General features: G+C 48.6%; 1 protein-coding gene across 1 annotated transcript in view; it reads left to right on the top strand.

The window, feature by feature from the left end:
• The window catches only part of LOC144773679 (uncharacterized), a 470,291-nt gene that overhangs the window by 113,405 nt on the left and 330,912 nt on the right, over positions 1-25,974 (top strand). The window lies entirely within an intron of this gene.

Genomic DNA, 25,974 nt, shown 5'->3' with positions numbered 1-25,974 from the left:
GGGCTTGGACTTAAGTTGGCGTGGTGGTGGTGGTGGCACTGAGCCCAATGGAGCGGGGGTGCTGCTGCCAGCTTGGTCCCCAGCAGATCCCGCTGCTGCTGCTGCAGGCATACTTTTTTTTTTACTCCCAAAAAAAGGGGCGGGCAGCACACCAGTGTCCTTGGTAACTTGCTTCTTCTGCTCCTTACTGGCACCTTTCTTGCTAGAGGAGCTACGGGTTACTTTTTTTGGGGCCATCTTCTTCAGAGCAGGTCAGCAGGCAGCAGTTGCACGAGTTGCAGAGGGTTCTGTGTCCAGACGTGACGTCACGTGACGTTATGCTGCACACACACACCGCTGCAGGACTTCTTCCTGGCACTGGTGGTTCTCTTGAGTCTTCTTGTGCCCCTAAAAGCAATGGAAGACAGAGGAACATCAGTTCAGTTATACACCCCAAAAAATCGACAAAACACAGAAAAATGAGCACAATCCCATGCCATCCATGATGTTTACATTGAAGACACCCCACAGAAAGACTAGGGACATGCAAGTATGCAACACTCACTACCCCTGGGCATAATGGATGAAAAGTAGGCAAAATAAGTGCAGGCCTCAGACACTGCCTCTCCTCAAAATGGCCCCTTACACCCCAAGCACATGTTGCCTGTACCAGCCAGCACTCAAGATGGCCTCCACCACCACCCACATGGCCAGTCCACATCAACAGTACACCCCCAAAAAACAGAAAAACAGCCAGAAATCACCACAATCCAATGCCATCCATGATGTTTACATTAAAGAGAGTGAGACCACACCACAGGCACACTCAGTCCATGCACCACCACCCCTGGGCAAAAGGCCACACCAGCAGCCCCCCAAAAACGACAAAAAAACAATAAAATAAGCACAATCCCAGCCCATCCATGGCCTCAATTATGTTTAAATTCAAGAAGACACCCCACAGAAAGACTAGGCCCATGCAACACTCACCACCCCTGGGCAAAGGGCCCCACCAGCAGGCCCAAAAAAACGACAAAAAACAATAAAATCAGCACAATCCCAGCCTATCCATGGCCTCAATGGTGTTTAAATTCAAGAAGACACCCCTCAGAAACACTAGGCCCATGCAACACTCACTACCCCTGGGCATAATGGATGAAAAGTAGGCAAAATAAGTGCAGGCCTCAGACACTGCCTCTCCTCAAAATGGCCCCTCCCTTACACCCCAAGCACATGTTGCCTGTACCAGCCAGCACTCAAGATGGCCACCACCACCACCCACATGGCCAGTCCACATCAACAGTACACCCCCAAAAAACAGAAAAAACATCCAGAAATCACCACAATCCAATGCCATCCATGATGTTTACATTAAAGAGAGTGAGACCACACCACAGGCACACTCAGTCCATGCACCACCACCCCTGGGCAAAAGGCCACACCAGCAGCCCCCCAAAAACGACAAAAAACAATAAAATAAGCACAATCCCAGCCCATCCATGGCCTCAATTATGTTTAAATTCAAGAAGACACCCCACAGAAAGACTAGGCCCATGCAACACTCACCACCCCTGGGCAAAGGGCCCCACCAGCAGGCCCAAAAAAACGACAAAAAACTATAAAATCAGCACAATCCCAGCCCATCCATGGCCTCAATGGTGTTTAAATTCAAGAAGACACCCCTCAGAAACACTAGGCCCATGCAACACTCACTACCCCTGGGCATAATGGATGAAAAGTAGGCAAAATAAGTGCAGGCCTCAGACACTGCCTCTCCTCAAAATGGCCCCTCCCTTACACCCCAAGCACATGTTGCCTGTACCAGCCAGCACTCAAGATGGCCACCACCACCACCCACATGGACAGTCCACATCAACAGTACACCCCCAAAAAACAGAAAAACAGCCAGAAATCACCACAATCCAATGCCATCCATGATGCTTACATTAAAGAGAGTGAGGCCACACCACAGGCACACTCAGTCCATGCACCACCACCCCTGGGCAAAAGGCCACACCAGCAGCCCCCCAAAAACGACAAAAAACAATAAAATAAGCACAATCCCAGCCCATCCATGGCCTCAATTATGTTTAAATTCAAGAAGACACCACACAGAAAGACTAGGCCCATGCAACACTCACCACCCCTGGGCAAAGGGCCCCACCAGCAGGCCCAAAAAAACGACAAAAAACAATAAAATCAGCACAATACCAGCCCATCCATGGCCTCAATGGTGTTTAAATTCAAGAAGACACCCCTCAGAAACACTAGGCCCATGCAACACTCACTACCCCTGGGCATAATGGATGAAAAGTAGGCAAAATAAGTGCAGGCCTCAGACACTGCCTCTCCTCAAAATGGCCCCTTACACCCCAAGCACATGTTGCCTGTACCAGCCAGCACTCAAGATGGCCACCACCACCACCCACATGGCCAGTCCACATCAACAGTACACCCCCAAAAAACAGAAAAACAGCCAGAAATCACCACAATCCAATGCCATCCATGATGTTTACATTAAAGAGAGTGAGACCACACCACAGGCACACTCAGTCCATGCACCACCACCCCTGGGCAAAAGGCCACACCAGCAGCCCCCCAAAAATGACAAAAAACAATAAAATAAGCACAATCCCAGCCCATCCATGGCCTCAATTATGTTTAAATTCAAGAAGACACCCCAGAGAAAGACTAGGCCCATGCAACACTCACCACCCCTGGGCAAAGGGCCCCACCAGCAGGCCCAAAAAAACGACAAAAAACAATAAAATCAGCACAATCCCAGCCCATCCATGGCCTCAATGGTGTTTAAATTCAAGAAGACACCCCTCAGAAACACTAGGCCCATGCTACACTCACTACCCTTGGGCATAATGGATGAAAAGTAGGCAAAATAAGTGCAGGCCTCAGACACTGCCTCTCCTCAAAATGGCCCCTTACACCCCAAGCACATGTTGCCTGTACCAGCCAGCACTCAAGATGGTCACCACCACCACCCACATGGCCAGTCCACATCAACAGTACAGCCCCAAAAAACAGAAAACCAGCCAGAAATCACCACAATCCAATGCCATCCATGATGTTTACATTAAATAGAGTGAGACCACACCACAGGCACACTCAGTCCATGCACCACCACCCCTGGGCAAAAGGCCACACCAGCAGCCCCCCAAAAACGACAAAAAACAATAAAATAAGCACAATCCCAGCCCATCCATGGCCTCAATTATGTTTAAATTCAAGAAGACACCCCACAGAAAGACTAGGCCCATGCAACACTCACCACCCCTGGGCAAAGGGCCCCACCAGCAGGCCCAAAAAAACGACAAAAAACAATAAAATCAGCACAATCCCAGCCCATCCATGGCCTCAATGGTGTTTAAATTCAAGAAGACACCCCTCAGAAACACTAGGCCCATGCAACACTCACTACCCCTGGGCATAATGGATGAAAAGTAGGCAAAATAAGTGCAGGCCTCAGACACTGCCTCTCCTCAAAATGGCCCCTTACACCCCAAGCACATGTTGCCTTAAATTCAAGAAGACACCCCACAGAAAGACTAGGCCCATGCAACACTCACCACCCCTGGGCAAAGGGCCACACCAGCAGGCCCAAAAAAAGGACAAAAAACAGCACAATCCCAGCCCATCCATGGCCTCAATGGTGTTTAAATTCAACAAAACAGTTGTATCATGCACCCCTAACCAACCCTGGTCCTACTGGATACTGTGGCTACCCACAATATAATTTATTTAATGTTCTGAAAAAGTTCCAAAATTTTACTTGCAGCAACTGTAATGCCCCAAACAAACTTACTTGTGAAAGTTGATTTCTAATCCAAAAGTGATCCAAAGACAGTCAAAAAGGCCTCAAATCCAAATATCCAGCAGCACCCACAAAAAGTAATCCTTCCAGCTCCAGATCCAAATGAAAGTGACCAGGAGATGGACAAAGCACTGGGAGGAGCCTGCTGGACAGGAACAGGAAGTTGGAGACTGTGGGGCACTTCCTTCCTCCCCCCCCCCCCCAAATGGACTCCTTGCAAAAAAAAAGGCCATGCAAATGTCAACCTGAGGAGTGATTCTGATAAAAATCATAATTTTCTGAAGGTTTATCCTGTTTGCTGGTGATTTTCTTGTGCGAAATTGCAAAATCTCTATTTTGCAAGTGCGAGATTGTTCCTTTCCGCCGCAACTACGTGTTCGCAATTGCGAACTCTCGCGAGGTGTGCTGTGCAAGGTGGCAAGCCGCGATTACGTATTCGCGGGCGCCAAACTCCCGCGGGAACACGCAGCAAGATCTAAAATGGCGCGTCACTTGCAAAGAAAAACAACTCGGCAAACGCTAAATGACGGAAAGTGAACGCCGTGCACCACGCCGCGTGCCGCAACCAAGCAAAAAATCCGCCGCGAGCGGATTCACGGATTTTCGACAAATTCGCGAGCGTTCGCGGATTGCGAATTTGCCGAAAATCCAAAAAATCTGCGAGCGGAGCGGATTTTACGCCCATGCTTAGTGATCACCTTGTACCATGCCAAGCAACCCTTATGGTGCAGGTTGTAAAGTCAACCTTATAGACAAGCTATCCTAGGGGTAGCATGGACTAAGCAGTCTTAGGCTAAACTCTGTAAAGGCATGTGAAGCAAGCTGTTTTACCATACACAATCCCCTTGAATACCAAATGAAAGGACACCACACAGATATATATTGAAAATATATATAGATTTATTTCTCAAAAGATACCCTATACTCTTTATGAGCACAGAAGCACAAGCGTTAAAACAAAACACAGTTTAAATACACAAAAGTTGCACGAATATGGATGAGCCCTAGGGGCCACCTAAACCATATACTAAAATAGTGGTATAAGAACCACTATGGGGAAAGTGAAGAGGCCTAGGGCCTGGGGAATTGCTGGAGCTGATCGGGACTAGCAGTGAAGAAGTCGGGAAAGGCCCGCGGGACTCGGGTGCAGTTCGGAAAGTGCACGCCGTACCAATGCAATGTCAATGGTGCGTAAAAGTTACAAAGTTAGTTATTAAGGAACCTTCCGAGTGACCTAGAAAGCTGAAACTTTAGACACAGGCCCTAGAGGTGTGTACCAGTGTAGGAACACCGGCGGAGCTGAGTTACCTCACCCACAGGAAGCGGGTGCACAGGGTCGAAGTAGTGTCGGGTTTCGTCACGCAGGTCGATGGTGCTTGGAGCTGAAGATGCTGCAGGCGGCTCGATGTGAAGAGTTCCGGTGGATCCAAGGGTGGATCTGAAGAGGTGAAGACCTGAAAGCAGAGGGGACAATGTTCAAAGTCACTAGCCAGTGACTACCGTGGAACCAGAGTGGAACCAGGCGATGTCGGGTGCATACAGGCGTCGAGGTGTAGCTTCTCTCTGCAGCCACGTGGACCCGAGGGGTCGAAGATGTCCAGGAGTCGGTCACGAGCTGTCCGACGCAGGCTTCTCGCTGTTGGCGGTGTCGGCAACCGGATGGAAGCAAACAGGCCTTGGCTAATGCAAGCCACGCAGGAATCGAAAAAGGCTTGTCACTCGGACCAGCAAGGTCAGAGCGGGTGCTCCCTTTTACAGGAGCAAGGGCCAGTGTGGAGCAACCAGAACTGCAGTGAAAGTTGAAGGTTTCTTCGCAAAGATGGCCGCTAGCCACGTGGCAAGTGGCCGGGATGGCGCGTCGAGTGGCACGGTACAAAAAGGCACCACGCAGATCGTGGAGATGCTGGGAGGCTGATCTTTGATGCAAGGGCTGCTCGAGGTTAGGGCTTCTCAAACCCCGAAGCACAGCATCGAGGGTGCCTCTGATGCTGCGCAGTCAGCGTTTCGGGGGTCTTCCAAGATGTCCGGTCTCACGTCTCTCGGTGCCTCCACGGGTCCCTTCTTCGCAGGGACTGTGGATCGGGCGGTGAGAAGTCTGGGAGTCTGGGTCTTGTCAGGCTCTGGGCTCGGGCTCCGGCGGGAGGCGGCGGCAAAGCAGATGTTGAGTTGCTGGTTGGTGCCTGTGTTCACAGGGTGGTCACTCCTTGGCCACAAGGGAGATTCTCTTCCGTCTTCTGAGCAGCAGAATGTCGAAGTCCAGTCTTCTTCTGTATTTCAAGTTGATTCAGGATGATCTGAAATCTCAGGACACAGCTCCCACTCTTATTCGAATCTGGGGGGCCGGATCACCTACTAGGTCCCTCCTCTGGGTGGAAACAGGAAGGGGGGTGGTTACACCCCCTTTCCTTTGTCCAGTTTCGCGCCAGGACTGGGGCAGGAAAGCCCCAGCACCGGTTTGAACTGGCCTATGCACAGGGACACCTTGTGTGCCCCAGGCATGTCTGATTCTATTCAGCCCTGTCCTACCCAATACACAAAATCCTGTCTGGGGTGGTGCTAGCACCTCCCAAGGCAGGAAACCCTTTGTCCAAGCTGCCCTCGCTGGAAGGACTCCCAGCAACAGGAGGTCAGACTTGTGTCTGTGGTGGCAGCATCCATTTTGCGATGCTAAGGCTCTGTTTAACTTTAACCGGGGTTCAGGTTAGGTACATGTTGTGCCCCTCTAGAAGGGTGGAATGCTACCCCGTCGCCAGAACTGGCGAGGGGGTAGTATTCCAATTCGTATGACACCTTACTCGACATGTTTTGATAAAGCCAAACCTAAGATAGCATTTAACCGCGAGGATTATAATGCACTTAAGAGTATATGGTATGGCAGTATCATGAAACAGCTAAAGGACATGGTTCCGAAAGCTGCAGACAGGCTCAGCTCATGCCAGAGCACCATCTCACATATTTCCAAGCACTCTGCCTCCAGGATTGATGAGGCCTTCTATAGGAGTGACTGATAGGAACATATGTGTCCATTTTAGGTTAGGTATAGGCATACTACACCTAAGTAAGGGGTGGTTACACCGACTTACCCCAGCTGAGTGATCAGCCAGTTGTGTCAAATATGGAGGCCAGGCCAGGGGTAGCACAATACGTGCTGCAGCCCCTGGTAGGCCTTGGAAGCACCTATGCCCTGGGTACCTGGGTACACTGTTACAGGGGCCAATAAGGTGAACCAGTTTCAATTGTGTATGTACCTAAGGTACATGGAGTCCATTTTAAGGAGAGAGCTATTAGCCTGGGGCCCTGAATAGCAGGATCCCAGGCCAACTATGTCAAAAACCAGCTAAACACCAGGCAAAAAGTTTGGGGGTAACCATAGTCAGATATCCACCTTCCTACATAACCCCCCCAAACGAAAGGAGATAAGGCTATCCTTGACCAGGTAAGCCTATATTGCCTAAGTGGCCATATAAGGAAGTACCAGCTCTGGCTTGGTTACCCCCTGTCTCATGGTCCACTAAGCAATCCCTCACCCTAAGGGTCTCTGAGGGTCTCCACCATAGGGAATCTCTACCTGTGGTGTGTCTTTGCAAAGTTAAAGGCTGGTGTTGGGATGGAGTACTGAAGTGAGATTCCTCTGTAGGGCTCAGCGTCCTCCAATCACTCTCCACCATGTGTGCCTTTCTTTCTTTGACTGAGTTGCACTGTGCTCTCAGGGTCAACCTCTGGCTACCTAAAGCTGGAGGCTGGGTCCCTCTGTTTGGCTTCCTGGAGGGACAGTTCAGGTTTGAGCCCTTAGGGTCCCAGGTTTGGCTGTGCCCAACAGAATCCATCTGTGGGAGGTCCCTAACTACTTTTAAGGGGGCTCCCTCAGGAGTTTTTAAAGTTTTCACCTCACTAGGGCTACTAGTTTTGGTGCCCCTAATCTGTTGATGGGGTGCTTTACTTGACAGGGGATATTTTACAACAAGGGGTGGTGATGGACAGAGTCTCTGAATTAAGCGGAAAACTCTCACCCAGTCAAGAGATCAGGGCTAGATCCAACACCGTTTTTTAGCTCACTGCATCATCCCAGTTTCAGAACCTGGCTGTATGCAAATTAGTCTGTTCCTGTCCCAGTGCATGATGGGAACAGGGCAAACCAAACTACAAAGCCAATTCTTACACTGGAAAGGAAACAAGCTACCGGGGACCGGTTTCTGGCATTTCAGCCTCTTCGGCCCGGCTTGCTTGAATCCTGATGGTGCAGTGAGCAAGGGACTCATGTCTGAGCATACCCTTCCACGCTTAGGGTGGACAAAATATTTTACAACAAGGGGTGGTGATGGACAGAGTCTCTGAATTAAGCGGAAAACTCTCACCCAGTCGAGAGATCAGGGCTAGATCCAACACCGTTTTTTAGCTCACTGCATCATCCCAGTTTCAGAACCTGGCTGTATGCAAATTAGTCTGTTCCTGTCCCAGTGCATGATGGGAACAGGGCAAACCAAACTACAAAGCCAATTCTTACACTGGAAAGGAAACAAGCTACCGGGGACCGGTTTCTGGCATTTCAGCCTCTTCGGCCCGGCTTGCTTGAATCCTGATGGTGCAGTGAGCAAGGGACTCATGTCTGAGCATACCCTTCCACGCTTAGGGTGGACAAAATATTTTACAACAAGGGGTGGTGATGGACAGAGTCTCTGAATTAAGCGGAAAACTCTCACCCAGTCAAGAGATCAGGGCTAGATCCAACACCGTTTTTTAGCTCACTGCATCATCCCAGTTTCAGAACCTGGCTGTATGCAAATTAGTCTGTTCCTGTCCCAGTGCATGATGGGAACAGGGCAAACCAAACTACAAAGCCAATTCTTACACTGGAAAGGAAACAAGCTACCGGGGACCGGTTTCTGGCATTTCAGCCTCTTCGGCCCGGCTTGCTTGAATCCTGATGGTGCAGTGAGCAAGGGACTCATGTCTGAGCATACCCTTCCACGCTTAGGGTGGACAAAATATTTTACAACAAGGGGTGGTGATGGACAGAGTCTCTGAATTAAGCGGAAAACTCTCACCCAGTCAAGAGATCAGGGCTAGATCCAACACCGTTTTTTAGCTCACTGCATCATCCCAGTTTCAGAACCTGGCTGTATGCAAATTAGTCTGTTCCTGTCCCAGTGCATGATGGGAACAGGGCAAACCAAACTACAAAGCCAATTCTTACACTGGAAAGGAAACAAGCTACCGGGGACCGGTTTCTGGCATTTCAGCCTCTTCGGCCCGGCTTGCTTGAATCCTGATGGTGCAGTGAGCAAGGGACTCATGTCTGAGCATACCCTTCCACGCTTAGGGTGGACAAAATATTTTACAACAAGGGGTGGTGATGGACAGAGTCTCTGAATTAAGCGGAAAACTCTCACCCAGTCAAGAGATCAGGGCTAGATCCAACACCGTTTTTTAGCTCACTGCATCATCCCAGTTTCAGAACCTGGCTGTATGCAAATTAGTCTGTTCCTGTCCCAGTGCATGATGGGAACAGGGCAAACCAAACTACAAAGCCAATTCTTACACTGGAAAGGAAACAAGCTACCGGGGACCGGTTTCTGGCATTTCAGCCTCTTCGGCCCGGCTTGCTTGAATCCTGATGGTGCAGTGAGCAAGGGACTCATGTCTGAGCATACCCTTCCACGCTTAGGGTGGACAAAATATTTTACAACAAGGGGTGGTGATGGACAGAGTCTCTGAATTAAGCGGAAAACTCTCACCCAGTCAAGAGATCAGGGCTAGATCCAACACCGTTTTTTAGCTCACTGCATCATCCCAGTTTCAGAACCTGGCTGTATGCAAATTAGTCTGTTCCTGTCCCAGTGCATGATGGGAACAGGGCAAACCAAACTACAAAGCCAATTCTTACACTGGAAAGGAAACAAGCTACCGGGGACCGGTTTCTGGCATTTCAGCCTCTTCGGCCCGGCTTGCTTGAATCCTGATGGTGCAGTGAGCAAGGGACTCATGTCTGAGCATACCCTTCCACGCTTAGGGTGGACAAAATATTTTACAACAAGGGGTGGTGATGGACAGAGTCTCTGAATTAAGCGGAAAACTCTCACCCAGTCAAGAGATCAGGGCTAGATCCAACACCGTTTTTTAGCTCACTGCATCATCCCAGTTTCAGAACCTGGCTGTATGCAAATTAGTCTGTTCCTGTCCCAGTGCATGATGGGAACAGGGCAAACCAAACTACAAAGCCAATTCTTACACTGGAAAGGAAACAAGCTACCGGGGACCGGTTTCTGGCATTTAAGCCTCTTCGGCCCGGCTTGCTTGAATCCTGATGGTGCAGTGAGCAAGGGACTCATGTCTGAGCATACCCTTCCACGCTTAGGGTGGACAAAATATTTTACAACAAGGGGTGGTGATGGACAGAGTCTCTGAATTAAGCGGAAAACTCTCACCCAGTCAAGAGATCAGGGCTAGATCCAACACCGTTTTTTAGCTCACTGCATCATCCCAGTTTCAGAACCTGGCTGTATGCAAATTAGTCTGTTCCTGTCCCAGTGCATGATGGGAACAGGGCAAACCAAACTACAAAGCCAATTCTTACACTGGAAAGGAAACAAGCTACCGGGGACCGGTTTCTGGCATTTCAGCCTCTTCGGCCCGGCTTGCTTGAATCCTGATGGTGCAGTGAGCAAGGGACTCATGTCTGAGCATACCCTTCCACGCTTAGGGTGGACAAAATATTTTACAACAAGGGGTGGTGATGGACAGAGTCTCTGAATTAAGCGGAAAACTCTCACCCAGTCAAGAGATCAGGGCTAGATCCAACACCCTAAGCGTGGAAGGGTATACTCAGATGTGAGTCCCTTGCTCATTGCACCATCAGGATTCAAGCAAGCCGGGCCGAAGACGGCTGTAATGCCAGAAACCGGTCCCCGGAAGCTTGTTTCCTTCCCAGTGTAAGAATTGGCTTTTGTAGTCTGGTCTGCCCTGTTCCCATGATGCACTGGGCCAGGGACAGACTAATTTGCATACAGCCAGGTTCTGAAACTGGGATGGTGCAATGAGCTAAAAAACGGTATTGGATCTAGCCCTGATCTCTTGACTGGGTGAGAGTACTCTGCTTAATTCAGAGACTCTGTCCATCACCACCCCTTGTTGTAAATAATTTTGTCCACCCTAAGCGTGGAAGGGTATACTCAGATGTGAGTCCCTTGCTCATTGCACCATCAGGATTCAAGCAAGCCGGGCCGAAGACGGCTGTAATGCCAGAAACCGGTCCCCGGAAGCTTGTTTCCTTCCCAGTGTAAGAATTGGCTTTTGTAGTCTGGTCTGCCCTGTTCCCATGATGCACTGGGCCAGGGACAGACTAATTTGCATACAGCCAGGTTCTGAAACTGGGATGGTGCAATGAGCTAAAAAACGGTATTGGATCTAGCCCTGATCTCTTGACTGGGTGAGAGTACTCTGCTTAATTCAGAGACTCTGTCCATCACCACCCCTTGTTGTAAATAATTTTGTCCACCCTAAGCGTGGAAGGGTATACTCAGATGTGAGTCCCTTGCTCATTGCACCATCAGGATTCAAGCAAGCCGGGCCGAAGACGGCTGTAATGCCAGAAACCGGTCCCCGGAAGCTTGTTTCCTTCCCAGTGTAAGAATTGGCTTTTGTAGTCTGGTCTGCCCTGTTCCCATGATGCACTGGGCCAGGAACAGACTAATTTGCATACAGCCAGGTTCTGAAACTGGGATGGTGCAATGAGCTAAAAAACGGTATTGGATCTAGCCCTGATCTCTTGACTGGGTGAGAGTACTCTGCTTAATTCAGAGACTCTGTCCATCACCACCCCTTGTTGTAAATAATTTTGTCCACCCTAAGCGTGGAAGGGTATACTCAGATGTGAGTCCCTTGCTCATTGCACCATCAGGATTCAAGCAAGCCGGGCCGAAGACGGCTGTAATGCCAGAAACCGGTCCCCGGAAGCTTGTTTCCTTCCCAGTGTAAGAATTGGCTTTTGTAGTCTGGTCTGCCCTGTTCCCATGATGCACTGGGCCAGGGACAGACTAATTTGCATACAGCCAGGTTCTGAAACTGGGATGGTGCAATGAGCTAAAAAACGGTATTGGATCTAGCCCTGATCTCTTGACTGGGTGAGAGTACTCTGCTTAATTCAGAGACTCTGTCCATCACCACCCCTTGTTGTAAATAATTTTGTCCACCCTAAGCGTGGAAGGGTATACTCAGATGTGAGTCCCTTGCTCATTGCACCATCAGGATTCAAGCAAGCCGGGCCGAAGACGGCTGTAATGCCAGAAACCGGTCCCCGGAAGCTTGTTTCCTTCCCAGTGTAAGAATTGGCTTTTGTAGTCTGGTCTGCCCTGTTCCCATGATGCACTGGGCCAGGGACAGACTAATTTGCATACAGCCAGGTTCTGAAACTGGGATGGTGCAATGAGCTAAAAAACGGTATTGGATCTAGCCCTGATCTCTTGACTGGGTGAGAGTACTCTGCTTAATTCAGAGACTCTGTCCATCACCACCCCTTGTTGTAAATAATTTTGTCCACCCTAAGCGTGGAAGGGTATACTCAGATGTGAGTCCCTTGCTCATTGCACCATCAGGATTCAAGCAAGCCGGGCCGAAGACGGCTGTAATGCCAGAAACCGGTCCCCGGAAGCTTGTTTCCTTCCCAGTGTAAGAATTGGCTTTTGTAGTCTGGTCTGCCCTGTTCCCATGATGCACTGGGCCAGGGACAGACTAATTTGCATACAGCCAGGTTCTGAAACTGGGATGGTGCAATGAGCTAAAAAACGGTATTGGATCTAGCCCTGATCTCTTGACTGGGTGAGAGTACTCTGCTTAATTCAGAGACTCTGTCCATCACCACCCCTTGTTGTAAATAATTTTGTCCACCCTAAGCGTGGAAGGGTATACTCAGATGTGAGTCCCTTGCTCATTGCACCATCAGGATTCAAGCAAGCCGGGCCGAAGACGGCTGTAATGCCAGAAACCGGTCCCCGGAAGCTTGTTTCCTTCCCAGTGTAAGAATTGGCTTTTGTAGTCTGGTCTGCCCTGTTCCCATGATGCACTGGGCCAGGGACAGACTAATTTGCATACAGCCAGGTTCTGAAACTGGGATGGTGCAATGAGCTAAAAAACGGTATTGGATCTAGCCCTGATCTCTTGACTGGGTGAGAGTACTCTGCTTAATTCAGAGACTCTGTCCATCACCACCCCTTGTTGTAAATTACTTGACAGGGGGCCCTTTGGGGCTCACTGTCCTTCTTGTCCTCTGCAGCCCTGGGCTGACTAAGGCAAGGTAGAGAGGGGCAGGTTACCTGCTCCAGACTGGGTCCCACCTGAGAAGGGTCCACTGTCATCAGGGGCTCTGTCAGGCCAGGCCTAACAACCTCTGAGACAGTTCCTTCATCAGGGGTAAGATCAGTTCCCTGAGGAGGCTGATCCTTTCCTAAAGTCTGGTGGGAGGGAGATTTATCTTCCTCCTCAATGCTCTCAGTTTGGGCGGAGTGATCCATCATTTCAGGCTTCACTACCCATGTATCAGTTTGAGTTTGGGCTGTGGCCATCACAGCCCCATCAACCTTTTCAGGAGGAGACTCAGTTTGGGTATGGGCTGTTACCATCACAGCCCTGCTAATCTTTTCAGGAGGGAAGTTAGCTAAAGATGGGGCTGAGGTTTGCTCAGCCCTACCAACCTTTTCAGGAAGGACATCTTGGATTGGTGCTGTAGCCATCACAGCCCCACTAACCTTTCCATTGAGATTTACCATTTTAGAATGGGTTTCTTGTTCCACCTCAGCCCAGGCTGAGATTTCTAAATCATTCCCCAGTAGACAATCTACAGGCAAGTTTGATGACACTGCCACTCTCTTTGGGCCAGTGACACCTCCCCAGCTAAGATTTACTACTGCCATGGGGTGATTGGTTTCTATTCCATCAATGTTTGTCACCTGATATGTGGCATCAGGTAAAAGTTGCCTTGAGGGGACTAGACATTCAGCCACCATGGTGATGCTAGCCCCTGTGTCTCTAAAGGCCTCAACTTTCAAGCCATTGATGAAGGGCTCCTGTCTATACTTGCTCAAAGTGTTTGGGCAAGCAGTGAAATTGGCAAACCCCATGCCAGTCTCATAGACAAGAGTATCTGAGGTAGGGGACCTGGTTAGGCCAGAACCCACCTGTCCTCCAAAAGTAAACCCACCCAGATTCCTGGGTGTGCTCCCACTTCCTGGGGGATTACTGCTGACAGTAACAGGAGGTGTTGGAGCTGGCTTTGAAGGTATATTCTCTTTATTGCCATTCTTGGGACAACAGCTGTCTGTTTTGTAATGCCCAACCTGTTTACAGGCATGACAATAAGGTTTCTTCTGGTCAGAGGAAGTGTTTTGGGACCCACCCCCATCCTTCTTTAGATTTTTGGGCCCCTGGGGAAGTCTTTTCCTTACTTTTATCCCCACCCTTCTCTTGAGGCTTGGTAGTCTCTTTCTTTTGGTCACCACCCTGGTTCTTAGGCCTGATCCTGGTTCTGACCCATTTGTCTGCCCTCCTACCCAATTCTTGTGGGGAGGTCAGATCAGAGTCAACCAGGTGCTGATGTAGAAGCTGATTTTGACAATTACTTAAGATTTGCTCTCTCATAATTAAATTATACAATCCTGTATAGTCTGTAACCTTACTTCCCAGCAACCAGCCCTCCAGAGCCTTAGTGGCACATTCAACAAATTCAGACCAGTCCTGAGTCTGTGTCTTCTGGGTGTCTCTGAACATTAACCTGTACTGTTCAGTGGTTAAGCCTAACCCATCAATCAGAGCACTCTTCAGGACTAGGTAGTTTCTAGACTCCCCATCACTAACTGTGAGGAGTCTGTCTCGGCCTCTACCTTCAAAGGAGAGCCACAAGATTGCTGCCCACTGCTCCTGAGGAACTTGCTGTACTTTGCAAGCTCTCTCAAGTGCAGCCATCCACTTGTGGATATCATCCCCACTCTTGTAGGGGGGCACAATCTTACTCAGGTTTCTATTATCATAGGACCTGTCTTTATCCTTAGGGATAGTGCTGCCACCAGTGGATCCTAATCCACTCTCTCTAGGCTGCCTTGCTCTAGCAAGTTTCTCTTTGGCCAGGGCAACTTCTAGTTCTTGCTTCTGGATCCTAAGTTCAGCCTCTCTCATTTTGGCCTCATGTTCCCTTCTCTGAGGGCTAGTCAACTCCCTTCTGGAGTTGCCATGAGAACCTCTGGAAACATGGGAAGTATTAGATTCACCTGAGTGATTCCTCCTCCTCCTATGCTCCTGGTTATGTCCATTTGGGGGTATGAATGGGTTGGACCCACCTTCAGTCCCAAATAAGCTTAAGTTAGCCTGGCTGAGTCTTCTGACTAACACCTGGCTATTTCTACCATCATCAGAATCACTGTCTTCTTCCTCCTCCTCCTCTTCCTCTTCCTCAGGCTGAGTATTCCCAGGGGTCTGGTTTTCCTCATCTATCTGGATGACAGGGGCAGGGGCATCAGAACTATCATCTTCAGTGGGAGAGCCTCCATCTCCAGTCCCCGAGGGGCCTGGTTTGGTGGCTTTTAGAGCTTCAGACTGGCCTAATAGCTCTCTGAGGTGTCCTGCTGTAGGAGTAGGACCTGTTTTGATTCCTCTCATGGAACACAGTTGCCTCAGTTCCTTAAATGGAAAGATAGCAAATTTGGATGGTGCCTTTGGAGGGTCTCTCTCAACAGGGGTAGGTCCAGTGGACCCCTCTGCTCCAGACATTGCTCTAGTGTGGTGGATGTGTTGCAATCTACCTACACTTGTGTTTTCCTACAGAACCTATCTAGTAGTTGTAGTCAGGGTGTGCTACTCCCTATCCTCTACAACAACTAAGTTCAGTAGAACTTAAGTATATCTAGTCTTGTTTTAGTGTACCTATCAGGTACCTGTATGATCTTTCAAATGATATTTTCAAAGATTGTAATGGTAAAACAACAGCAAGCTCAAATCCCAATCCGCTGCTCACCAATGTGAGAAGTTGGCCTGGTATATGCTGCTCACTAGTTCTAGTGATCACCTTGTACCATGCCAAGCAACCCTTATGGTGCAGGTTGTAAAGTCAACCTTATAGACAAGCTATCCTAGGGGTAGCATGGACTAAGCAGTCTTAGGCTAAACTCTGTAAAGGCATGTGAAGCAAGCTGTTTTACCATACACAATCCCCTTGAATACCAAATGAAAGGACACCACACAGATATATATTGAAAATATATATAGATTTATTTCTCAAAAGATACCCTATACTCTTTATGAGCACAGAAGCACAAGCGTTAAAACAAAACACAGTTTAAATACACAAAAGTTGCACGAATATGGATGAGCCCTAAGGGCCACCTAAACCATATACTAAAATAGTGGTATAAGAACCACTATGGGGAAAGTGAAGAGGCCTAGGGCCTGGGGAATCGCTGGAGCTGATCGGGACTAGCAGTGAAGAAGTCGGGAAAGGCCCGCGGGACTCGGGTGCAGTGCGGAAAGTGCACGCCGTACCAATGCAATGTCAATGGTGCGTAAAAGTTACAAAGTTAGTTATTAAGGAACCTTCCGAGTGACCTAGAAAGCTCGAACTTTAGACACAGGCCCTAGAGGTGTGTACCAGTGTAGGAACACCGGCGGAGCTGAGTTACCTCACCCAGAGGAAGCGGGTGCACAGGGTCGAAGTAGTGTCGGGTTTCGTCACGCAGGTCGATGATGCTTGGAGCTGAAGATGCTGCAGGCGGCTCGATGTGAAGAGTTCCGGTGGATCCAAGGGTGGATCTGAAGAGGTGAAGACCTGAAAGCAGAGGGGACAATGTTCAAAGTCACTAGCCAGTGACTACCGTGGAACCAGAGTGGAACCAGGCGATGTTGGGTGCAAACAGGCGTCGAGGTGTAGCTTCTCTCTGCAGCCACGTGGACCCGAGGGGTCGAAGACGTCCAGGAGTCGGTCACGAGCTGTCCCACGCAGGCTTCTCGCTGTTGGCGGTGTCGGCAACCGGATGGAAGCAAACAGGCCTTGGCTAATGCAAGCCACGCAGGAATCAAAAAAGGCTTGTCACTCGGACCAGCAAGGTCAGAGCGGGTGCTCCCTTTTACAGGAGCAAGGGCCAGTCTGGAGCAACCAGACCTGCAGTGAAAGTTGAAGGTTTCGTCGCCAAGATGGCCGCTAGCCACGTGGCAAGTGGCCGGGATGGCGCGTCAAGTGGCACGGTGCAAAAAGGCCCCACGCAGATCGTGGAGATGCTGGGGGGCTGATCTTTGGTGCAAGGGCTGCTCGAGGTTAGGGCTTCTCAAACCCCAAAGCACAGCGTCGAGGGTGCCTCTTATGCTGCGCAGTCAGCGTTTCGGGGGTCTTCCAAGATGTCCGGTCCCACGTCTCTCGGTGCCTCCACGGGTCCCTTCTTCGCAGGGACTGTGGATCGGGCGGTGAGAAGTCTGGGAGTCTGGGTCTTGTCAGGCTCTGGGCTCGGGCTCCGACGGGAGGCGGCGGCAAAGCAGACGTCGAGTTGCTGGTTGGTGCCTGTGTTCACAGGGTGGTCACTCCTTGGCCACAAGGAGATTCTCTTCCGTCTTCTGAGCAGCAGAATGTCGAAGTCCAGTCTTCTTCTGTATTTCAAGTTGATTCAGGATGATCTGAAGTCTCAGGACACAGCTCCCACTCTTATTCGAATCTGGGGGGCCGGATCACCTACTAGGTCCCTCCTCTGGCTGGAACCAGGAAGGGGGGTGGTTACACCCCCTTTCCTTTGTCCAGTTTCGCGCCAGGACTGGGGCAGGAAAGCCCCAGCACCGGTTTGAACTGGCCTATGCACAGGGACACCTTGTGTGCCCCAGGCATGTCTGATTCTATTCAGCCCTGTCCTACCCAATACACAAAATCCTGTCTGGGGTGGTGCTAGCACCTCCCAAGGCAGGAAACCCCTTGTCCAAGCTGCCCTCGCTGGAAGGACTCCCAGCAACAGGAGGTCAGACTTGTGTCTGTGGTGGCAGCATCCATTTTGCGATGCTAAGGCTCTGTTTAACTTTAACCGGGGTTCAGGTTAGGTACATGTCGTGCCCCTCTAGAAGGGTGGAATGCTACCCCCATCGCCAGAACTGGCGAGGGGGTAGTATTCCAATTCGTATGACACCTTACTCGACATGTTTTGATAAAGCCAAACCTAAGATAGCATTTAACCGCGAGGATTATAATGCACTTAAGAGTATATGGTATGGCAGTATCATGAAACAGCTAAAGGACATGGTTCCGAAAGCTGCAGACAGGCTCAGCTCATGCCAGAGCACCATCTCACATATTTCCAAGCACTCTGCCTCCAGGATTGATGAGGCCTTCTATAGGAGTGACTGATAGGAACATATGTGTCCATTTTAGGTTAGGTATAGGCATACTACACCTAAGTAAGGGGTGGTTACACCGACTTACCCCAGCTGAGTGATCAGCCAGTTGTGTCAAATATGGAGGCCAGGCCAGGGGTGGCACACTACGTGCTGCAGCCCCTGGAAGGCCTTGGAAGCACCTATGCCCTGGGTACCTGGGTACACTGTTACAGGGGCCAATAAGGTGAACCAGTTCCAATTGTGTATGTACCTAAGGTACATGGAGTCCATTTTAAGGAGAGAGCTATTAGCCTGGGGCCCTGAATAGCAGGATCCCAGGCCAACTATGTAAAAAACCAGCTAAACACCAGGCAAAAAGTTTGGGGGTAACCATAGTCAGATATTCACCTTCCTACACCAAATTATACCTCTGAGTCAGAAACAAAAAAAAACCTACGACCACATAAAGCGAGGACAGAGACCCCTGGGATTAAAATATATGCTTCTATATCCCTCCAAAGTAAAGGTGATAGTCCAGGCCAAAACCTTTGAAACACCAGTAGATGCCTTAACATAGCTTCAGGAACGACCTAGACTGCACTGCTTGTAACAGAACACAGGTCTCCTCTGCCTCCATGACTGAAAGAAAGAACAGCCCTCCTGGCTCTTCTGAAGCGGGTCAAAACCATAGTGAGCGACCAAAAGAGGTGGGTCACTTAGTATTGGCTGAAACAACCTCATCTCCCCCATCACTTAGAAGGAGCATAGAGGAGCGAGCACTGGAAAGAGTTGCACAAGAGTGGAATTATTTCAGGTTATTATTGGGGTAAATAAATAGGTGTAGTTTAGATAGGTGTATTAGAGAGGGGGTTGGGCAACAGACCTTTCCTCAAGTTGAAGTGGGTGTAGTTCTACGTCCAGTAAGTACTGGAGATGTGGTGAAAGCAGTTGTTACAAATAGGAAAATGTTGGTGTTAATGTTTATATGCATGAAACTCAAGCTGTCATTGTCTGCACACACATTCTGGGCTTTGATATGGCTTCATGATGACAAAACAGAGGACCGACAAAATTGACCGTTCTCTCCTGGATCGTCATCTGTCTTCGAAATAAAATCAAAAGAGGGGTTGGCGCTCAATATGAGGTATTAATCCAGGAGATTCACTTGGAGGGAACATAATATATAAATTGCTGTAAGGAGATCAATATGTTACCTTGGTGCATGTGGGCTTCTCCTGAGGTTTGACAACATTAGTCGGGAACCAACAAGAGCAGAACAGGTGGGTGGATCCTAACAGATGTTATGCTGCGGTTGAAGGGAGGTGGGGGAGGCACAGTATTATATTGATCACATCCCCAACGAGGAGTCCTTGACAGGGCAGGCTACCTGCTGATGTTGCAGATGCACATTATGGAGGGGACTTGAGCGATGTCATGGATGTAAATATAGCTCGAACAGCCACAGACTGACTATTCACGCACACCAGATTCACCTCTCACAATTTGTTAGACAAGCATTGGCATAGCCAATAGGTCTCGCCTTTGGGACCTTGTGTTTCACCATGCAGCACACTATCCTGGGTGCTACAACATCTACTGTTACTAGTCTTCTTTTTTCTTCAAATCGGTCAAGTCTCCTGTGAGCCATTGCATCTTTATGGATTATGGGACAGGTGGAGATTCCCCGCCCTCATCCCAGGCTGTGAATGGAGGATATTGAACTAAGTGACACGGAAAGAGGAAAGTCTCTGGAGGGGGGCTGGTGTTGGAGGGGGGGGCATAGCACTTCTTCAGGGCTTATTAACCAGTGGTCTAAGGCCACAAGCAAACACGTAGTACAAATACAGAGTGCACATAGGCAGTCACACATAAAAACTTGTCTCCGTAAAAACACCGCAGATACTAGGCATGAGCAGACAAACTGACCCAGGTGCAGAGAAACCAAGCATTTGCAATGCAATCGGTCTCACATTTATATGAGTTTGAGCTATTAGCATTGTTGATGACAATGCCTTTTATTTATGTGTTTTGAAAACCTTCAAGCGGTGCCTAAACATAGTCCTTACTTACAAGAAGCAATGCTGGCAGTACCCGCACCTTTTTTACTGCCAGCCTTTCTACTCGTAAGGAAAAATTGCTTGTTTACGCGAAGTTTGCAGGTTTTCAAAACACATAAAAGGCATTGTCATTTATAATCCCAATAGCTTAAACTCTCTCAAATGCAAGACCTATTGTATCTGCAATGCTTGTTTAATGTGGCACTAATTTGGCTAAAAAGCATTAGAGCGTTTTACATGTCTACCAGATTACATTACACAAGGTCAGGTTTCATTTTATTTTTGTTTGTGAGTCACGGGGCTATTGAGTGCTTTGCCCAGAATCGTGAATGTTGAATGAACGATCTCACTCACACCTGGGTTACCATTTCCAAAGTTGGCAGCTCTGGCCTTTAGGCCAAATATTCTGTTTAATTAGTGGCTACTCTTGCTGCATGATGTTTTACAAAGTAATTACACTGATTATTGTCTTTTTAGTCTGTAAGTACAAACTGGGATTTCAGTCAGTCAGTCAGTCAAAAGCTCTTTATTTCGATTAATTAAAATCATAAAAGACAATACAGGAAAAATAATCTTCCTCACATTTAAAATGAATAAAAAAATAAAATAAGCATTCAATTGTTACAATTAATGTGTATACTGTCTGCAAAACATTATATATAAGGTATAAAAAGGCCCATTATCCAGCAGTTAGTACATCAGGTATAAAGTGCATCAATAGGTGTTTCAAGTTAAAACCATAAGCCCCTTATGACCGAAATAGCTAATTACATTTGAAGGAGTCTTCTGTTATTTACCCGGGCCGCGGCCACCAAAAAACTGGCTACGCTATAGATGATCTAGGCAGAACTAAGCATTTGTAGGTATATGAGGGCAGGTCTTACTTGTACAAACCAGCGTCACGCAAGATTGGATTTAATTTTTTTTTCCATGCCTCTGAATAATGCTCACAGAACATTACCAAGTGGAGTGTGTCTTGTGTGGAAAACCTGTCACAAGAACATGGTGGTACGTCTTCGGGTTTCCCCCATTTTGGAAATGTGCCCAACATAAGATGAATAAGGTGGAACCGAAATCTGACCAACAAAAAGCGGTGGAAAGGCTTGGTGACACACTTCAGATACGGTTTAATAGATGGGGAAATTATTAAGCCATAAATGCTTCTCACCACTGGTTTTCTTAGCTCCTGCTCCTCCCTTTCCGCCTCCAACAGATTACGAAAGTTGTGTTTGATCCACCCTATATCCTCCTTCATAGTGCCCTGTGGCGATGAGTACAATTCTGGTCGTCCCAGCCTGGCGCATGCCGCTCTAACATACGACAGCCATGGGACCCTGTCCGCCTTCTCGAGGGCTACACAATCCTTCAGGATCAGGTGGTTAAGAGTAATCTCCTCGTTCGGCCAGGTTTTTGCCCAACAAATCAACGGGGCAATTTTTAGGTCATCCGAGACATAACCCAGGCCAACTTCAGATTGAATTGAGAATATTGGGGACGATTGCGGGAGTGACAGGAGAGTTCTAAGAAACCTGTTTTCTGTGATTTGTATTTTGGTCAAAGCAACATAGCTCCAAATAGGCGTTCCATAAGAGGCAATCGCTAAACACTTGGATTTGTAAATCTTTAGCATGGCCTCCATAGGTCCTGCTGCCAATCTTTTAGAGAAGTTCAGGAGAGCTGTTGTGGATCTTGCTACTACGTTGCTCTTCAGCTTCAACTGGGGGCCCCAATTGCCCGTCTCATCAAAAAGAACTCCCAAGAAGGAAAAAAACGGAACCCTCGTCAGTTCAGCGCCATTACACGTGAAGGTTTTAACCTTAGTATTCTTGCTCCGTGCTCCGGTCACCATTACATGGGATTTTTTGATGTTAACTTTTAAGTCCAGGGCCTCCATGAAACTGCCGAAATGATCCAACAACCTCTGTAAGCCCAAGCCTGTGCGCGCAAGTAAAACGGCATCATCCGCGTACAGGAGGACCGGGATGCCTGATCCCCCTATACGCGGAGTGTCCAGTGTAGCCATGCCCAGGGATTTTTCGAGGGCATTAATATAGATCGTAAAGAGAAGAGGGGCCAGTATGCAGCCTTGTCTGACCCCCTCCTAGAACTAAAATGCCCAGTACACCGGCCTTCCCTCGTAACCCTGACAGAAGCAGAGAGGTCCTGGTGAAGGACCATAAAAAAAATAACCAAAGATGCATCTAAACCGATTTCATGCAATATCAAACATAATTTTGAACGGTTAACTAAATCGAATGCCGAAGATAGGTCCATGAAACCCAAATATAATAATCCCTCCTTAGCGACTGTATATTTGCTTATGAGGAGGTGTAGATTTAAACATTGGTCCATGTTACCCCTGTGTTCTCTAAAACCATACAGGAGGTTAGAGAGCACCCCCCCTGCCTAACAGCCAATCCCCCAATCTCTAGAGAATAACTCTGATAGGATTTTTACGGCAGAGTCTAGCAATGAAATTGGCCTATAGCAGGCGGGGTCCCTTCTATTCCCCTTTTTAAAAATAGGGACTATGACAGAAGAGGACCAAGAAGATGGGAATCCGGCTGTGGGTACCGCGTTAAACACATTGGTCAAAATCTTTGCCCAAAACTGTGGATACAAAATATACAAGTCAGCAGGTACCCCGTCCGGTCCTGGAGCCTTATGTCTAGATGTCTCTCTAATCGCCCTTTCTACCTCGGCCAAGTCAAACCTGATCGACATAGCATGCCGAGCAGTAGCTGTGATGGGAAGCATTGGTCTCAACTGATCTATATCATAAATGCTCTTAAAATGTTGGAGCCAGCTATCATCAGGAATCACGCAATCCGTATCTAGGTTATCCTGTTCCGAAACGGCTGATTTATAATGGCCCAGAACTTCCTGCTGTCCCTTATCACGTCAGTGGATTGTAGATTTTCCAAAGCCTCCTCCTTAATTTGACGTTTGCGTATACCAATGGCGATTTTATACTCCATGCGGAGATGAGCAACTAGGGCTCTGTTCCTCGGCCTGATTTTAAGTGCCTTAAGTAGGGCACCATGAGCCTTTGAACAGTTATTTTCGAACCATTTGTAGGCCCTCCTTGATTGTTTACTATCTCCCCCCTCTAAGTCTTTGGCAATCTGCTTGCACACTGCTACATAGGATTCAACAACGTCGGCTCCTGCAGCAGTGCCATCAAGACAAATAGCCAAGTTAGCCTCAGTTTTAATAGCAAGCTCCTCGAAGAAGGCTTCTGGGACGACCCTGTTCCATTTGATCCGTCTACCCTGGTCTGTGGTCGATAAATCCCTAGACGCCCCCCCCCCCAGAATCAGTTTGGTCCCTAAAAATGTCAAAGTCAACTTCCAGCAGAACCGGATTATGGTCGCTGAAGGTTGACGTCGCTACTCTATAGGCTAATATTTTGGCCAAAACAGCAGGGGATAAAAAAATATGATTGATAACGGAGTTTGAACCCCGCCCTATAAAGGTAGGAGCTCTCTCCTCTCCCTCACCGATACCTGGTTCAAACAGATTCAAATTGGAGAGGAGGACCTCAAGGGCCTCTCCCTCTTTGCTATGCTCAAAATGGGGAACCCCCTCACAGGGTGTCCCTCCGTGATCGTCACTGTGACAGTCCCATAAACAAGGGTGTATATTAAAATCACCAAGAAGTACCACCTCTGGGGCAAAAGACTGAGTTTGTAAACTGACAAAAATTGCTCCAAGGCGCTAAGGTGCTCATTCTGAGATGATCCCTCCTTGGAATTATAAAAATTAAATATTAAAAGTTTTTGCTGATCAGAAACAGTCCATTCAATTATTAGGAAGTTCTTTGAATCAGTTTCAAGTTTTTTAAAAGTACCTACCAAATTAAGCGAGAAAAGGACAATCAAACCCCCTTTAGGTCTTCTCATTGTCCCAGGAACAGCAGGGGTGGCAAAAGTAAAGTAACCGTCCAGTAAAAAAAAAAGTTTCCTGGAGGGCGAGAATGTCGTGCTGCCTTATAAACTTCAGCCAAATCGGATCTGTGCCTTTGGATCGAATACCAGCCACATTCCATGTCAAAATTTTGCATATGGGTGTCTGAGCTCCTGCCCTCAACCCTGCCAATCCAGAAGGTAGTCAATCGTTCGACTCCATCGGGGACAGGGGAGAGAAACGATTTGAAAGACCTATCTCTACAGTGGGTTGAACACCACGCTGAGGGGCTGGTGATTTAATAGAAGGACCCCTTTCCACCCTCCGTGACAACCCCTGTAAGGACCTTTGCTGTGAGGTATTGTTAGCCTGATGATATAACGTCTGCGAACTGGTGCGAGGGGGACCTTCTCGGTGTAACACCAGGGAATTACCTATTGACCTGACTGGCCTAACTGGGGGACAAAAAAACCCAAGGGGGAGTGGTCTAATGCCCTTGTACGTCAGAACTGAGGCATCCCAAAACAATCTCTCAGCGCTAACCTGGTTGTTAAAATTTACCACTACGCAGTCCCCTGGAATGCATTTTGGGCAGCGCCCAACCCAACTGACCCTCCTTGCCATGATGACAGAACTTGTGATATCAGCTCCTCCACTACTAAACTGAGAACACCATTGCCTAGCCAATAACATGAGGTTATGGGTTGTTTCGTTGAAGCCAGGCCTTACTGGGGGACCCCTGTAAAAACACCCACTAATGGGGCAGCCTCCGGGGGTAACTCCAGGTAACTGTCCCTTTGTGGAACCGGCCTATGACCCTCTGTACTGATGTTTCTCCCGTTGCTAACATAGGCGTTGATACTCCCCATCCCCCCATCCAGAGCTCCCACTTTTACTGGGCTTCTTACCCTAAAGGCTTCTGGGGCCATGTTTGAAGTGTTAACCAAAGACTCTTTAACGGTTATGTTTTGAGGGTGAACCAAAATACCATTTTGACCTGTCTGTTGTTTGAGAAAAGCATCAATTTTTTCACATTTACTCAATATTCCCGCTACGCATACATTCAATGTGTCCACAATGTCTTTCGCAATGGCCACAAGTGCTGGTTCTAATCGTGATGTGAACAGGTCCTCTACGATTTTGCCAACGTGGTCCCTTAGGCTAGCGTCCAAAGGATTAACCTTACCCGGAGTATTTTTCGTTCTAGATGGTTTTGACATCAGCCTTCGTTTGCGAGCGTGCCTAGGTGGGGGGACAAGTTGGGTTGTGTCCTTTTGAGAAGCGGAAGGGTGCAAAGAACCTGCCAGGACTATCTCGGGCTCGACTGTGGGGGGGTTTCGTAATCACAATTGTTGGTTCCAAAGGAACACAAGGGCTGTGGTCAGTTTCTAGTGCTGGGTCAATATTGACAGATCCCAACCCCAGTTCCTTCTCAGCACTCGCAATTTCTTTTGATAAAACCCCCACAGCTGAAGTCAAATATGAAATTATTGATTCCTATTTCCTTGGAATCTTAGCATGTTTACCTTCGCGTTCACCTGATCCTCCCCTGCCTTCCGCGGGAGCTCAGACCAGCGAAGCCCTGCATTTTTAACCTTTTTCACTCTCATTTTGCTCCATTTTTTAAAACTTACTTCTGTCCCCTTCAGGGACCTGTCTCCTGCTTCGTGGCCCCCCGCGCAGCCGAGGTTGACGCTGCAGCGGGTCAGGCTTCCTTCGCTCGCCGCCACCAGCGAGCCGCCCCTTAGCCACGCCCACCTCCGCCAGGCCATGCCCTGAACGCCACTACAAATCATGTGTCTTCCCCGTCCGCGCAGCGGACAGGCGCAGCGGGCGCCGCCGTTTGCGCGCCGAAGGCGCGCCTAAGGCAAGCCCGTC

This window comes from Lissotriton helveticus, chromosome 8 (genome assembly GCF_964261635.1).
Source record: "Lissotriton helveticus chromosome 8, aLisHel1.1, whole genome shotgun sequence".
Taxonomy (NCBI): Eukaryota; Metazoa; Chordata; class Amphibia; order Caudata; family Salamandridae; genus Lissotriton; species Lissotriton helveticus.
This window is presented reverse-complemented; position numbering and strand designations above follow the sequence as displayed.